At 31.7% G+C, this 3,743-nt stretch overlaps 1 pseudogene; it reads right to left on the bottom strand.

The window, feature by feature from the left end:
- LOC130815500 (uncharacterized) overlaps positions 1 to 1,068 on the bottom strand; it is a 6,259-nt pseudogene extending 5,191 nt beyond the window's left edge.
- Positions 1,069 to 3,743: the final 2,675 nt, after the last annotated feature.

Genomic DNA, 3,743 nt, shown 5'->3' with positions numbered 1-3,743 from the left:
TGACACCCTTATAAAGAGTTGCTACATAAAATAATAATATCATAGAATTAACTAAAAGGATTGAAAAATTCTACATGACACCCTTTCATAGAGTTGCCACATAAAATAATCATATCATACAATTAATTAAAAGAATTGAAAAATTGCACATGACACCCTTTCAAAGAGTTGCCACATAAAATAATCAAATTATATAATCATATAATTATACAATTAATTGGAAAATTCCACATGAACCCTCACAAAGAGTTGCCACATAAAATAATCAAAACTTACAAATTAATTGAGACACTAAATTTTTTTAGAAATATTAGTCAGACAGAGGTAAATTGAGGGTTGTATTTTTAAATTAATATTTGTATACTTTTGGATAAGTGGTGGGAAGCTATAGAAGGTAAAAGATTGCGCATTAGTCGTACGAAGATCGAGTATTTGCGCTGTGACTTTAGTGGGACATCATCGGTAGGTGAACCAGAGGTGTCCGTAGGTGAAACAGTTGTTAAGAGTACAACCAAGTACAACTATTTGGGATTGATCATTCAAAGGGATGGGGAGATTGACGGGGATGTAAATCATCATATACATGCGGGTTGGCTCAAGTAGCGAGCAGCCACCGCCGCAGTGCTATGTGATAGGAAATTCTCAAGCAAGTTAAAAGAAAAATTCTACCGGGCGACAATCAGACCTGCTCTGCTATATGGGACCGAATGATTGCCTGTAAAGAAGATTTTCGAACATAAGATGAAAGTTACAGAAATGCGTATGCTGAGGTGGATGTGTGGGCACACATTGATGGATCGTATTAGAAACCAAGAGTTTAGGGACAAACTAGGGGTAGCCCCTATATTTGGAAAAATGCGCGAAAATAGATTGAGGTGGTTTGGTCATGTGTAGAGAAAGACTTTCGACGCCCCTGTGAGGAGTGTAGAAAGCATTATAGTAGAGGGTAAGAGGAGTCGAGGAAGACCCAAGAGATCTTGGGATGAGAAAATAAGAGTTGACTTGCATGAGTTAAACCTCTCTGCGGGCCTCACTATGGATAAGAGCAGTTGGAGACACCATATCCATGTCTTAGATTACCGATGTCCTCTTAGTTTACCTTTTAGTGTCCTTAACCTCTTGCTTTTATCGTTCCCTTTCTATTAGTTCTTTGTTTTCTTTTTGTAGTGGTTCTACTTTTATTTTTTGGGGCCTTTAAGTTATCTTTCGCATGTAATTAGTCTCTTTATCTTCCTCGAGCCGGGGGACTCCTTTGGCCGCGCTCTCCTTTATGGGTATGAGTTGCCGCCGTCATTCCCTCCACAGACCCTGTCCTTAGTTTTCTATGAGCGGGTTATACTGGGTAGGATGATGATAATTGTGATGATGATTTTTTGTGTTTTTATTAGTGTATTCTAAAGTACTTCATCTCCAACAAAATTATTTTCAAGTATATATTTTGTGCAAATCAAGAAAATGGAGAAAACATAGTAGAAAAAATACTCCTTTTATCCCACTTATTTGACATTATTTGCTATCTCACTCATTTTGAAATATTTTTATTTTTGGACAATGGTCCATCATTGTCTTTTTATCTCATCTATACATGTTAAGTTTTTTTAATTTGTTTCTCACAATTTATTTTCTCTTCAATTGTTATCAAATATCCACATTTAAAAAAAACATCTAATTTATCCATGCCACAAATTTAAATGGATGGAGTAGTATACTTGAAAAGGAAATGATAAAAATATGACTAATATTAATTTGTTATAGTTATATTGATTATAAAATTTTTACGTGTAAATTTCAACTTAATAGAGATAATATATAATTATATCATTGTTTAAAAATCATAATACTTTTATATCTTAATACTAATAATCGTACATTGTACGGGTCTTTATACTAGTATTTTTATAAAGTTAATGCGAAACATGAATGGTCCATAAAAAATCTAAAAGCGTTGAAATAAAGTTAATCGAAGTTATGTGGGACCATAAGTATTTTGAAAATATTAAAATAATAATGAATAAGGTTATTTTTGTCCAAATTTTGTGATACTAGTTGGGGGCTACGTGCTACGCATGTGCACCCCCAAGATACACTGTTGAGTTTGACGTTAGTAGTTTGCATAAATTAGATTTTATGAAAGAATAATGTTTGTGAGAAAATAAGTTTAAAATTACTTATTAAGTATTGTAATTCGATATGATATATTATGAAATTTTTTGTTTTGTCAATTAATAGTTATATTGTTTTTATTGAGAGAAAAAAGTATTTCTTGTCATTTTAACACTTTTTAACTTATGAAATTTTTCACCCATCATCATAGTTAAATGCATAAATTAAACCCAACAATTTGTTTCACTAACACTCAAAGATAAAATTCAAACAACAAATGATTAAATAATTAATTAAAGATAAACGCTCATGTAAAATACTTTACCAAGTATAAATGTCAAAAACCCATAAAAAATTAAGTGAAAATGATCGAACATTTTAGTTGAAACAGATACATTTGAGGGAAGATATATCTTAAAAAGCAGAGAAAAACCCTAAACCTTTATAAATCGTATTCAGTATGAAGTAAAAGCTTGGGAGTCACAGTAATAGAAAGCTGTATACTAAACATAAACAACTTTTTTATAGCTTCTTTATCTAATGATGCTACTCAACATGGTGTAAATAACTGTAACACCCGAATTTCCTCCCTTCCTTCACGATTTCTGGTTTCGTTTAAGGGGTTGGAAATTGAATTTCCAACCCCTTAAACGAAACCAGAAATCGTGAAGGAAGGGAGGAAATTCGGGTGTTACAATAACACTAACTTGGCATCATGAGATTGTAAGTTATGATTTCTTTGATGCTTTCTTTAAGTTATGATCACATTACTCACCACTCATTACACAATAACACACACTTATCACTTAAACCGACTACTACCACTAAGCTTTTTTCCATCTTTATTTTTCCAAATTCGGGTGTTACAATAACAGTAACTTGGCATCATGAGATTGTAAGTTATGATTTCTTTGATGCTTTCTTTAAGTTATGATCACATTACTCACCACTCATTACACAATAACACACACTTATCACTTAAACCGACTACTACCACTAAGCTTTTTTCCATCTTTATTTTTCCAAATTTTACTTACTATGTCTTACATTAGGTCCTATTCTTAGAATCTGATTTTGCTAGCTCTTAAGTCTTACTTGAAAACCTATTCTAGAGTACTTAGATCACATCTGAAATATATCCCCCTATTTTTTTCTATAAAAATAATCATAACATTAAAAGCCTTCTATAGCATAACAATAATGTTACTACAATTCCTACTTTCACTTATTAATTTAATATTATTCGCAAGCCCATATAAACAGCACTCCATTCCAATTTTATTATTCTAGCCTGGAAGTAATGCTAATTTCTCATTCTTAAACATACAACGCGAGTTCTAAGTGTTGTTGACCATGTCAATTTGGAATTTGACCTGTTAACTGGTTGTCTTATCTGCATCGGTAGATATTCACCTGCTTCACACTGAAATACTAATTTATCGAAGTGATTTTTCCATTCATTACCTTGAATTTTTTTTCAACCCAAATAAAATATTAGCACACTATTTAACTTTACTTTTTATAGAAAAATTACTATGAAAAATAAAGTTAAATATTGTGCTAATGATTCTATTCAGGTTGGAAAATAAATTAGGGAATTGAATTAAAGGATCACTTTGATAAATCAGTATTTCAGTGTG

This window comes from Amaranthus tricolor, chromosome 6 (assembly GCF_026212465.1).
Source record: "Amaranthus tricolor cultivar Red isolate AtriRed21 chromosome 6, ASM2621246v1, whole genome shotgun sequence".
In the NCBI taxonomy this organism is placed as follows: Eukaryota; Viridiplantae; Streptophyta; class Magnoliopsida; order Caryophyllales; family Amaranthaceae; genus Amaranthus; species Amaranthus tricolor.
This window is presented reverse-complemented; position numbering and strand designations above follow the sequence as displayed.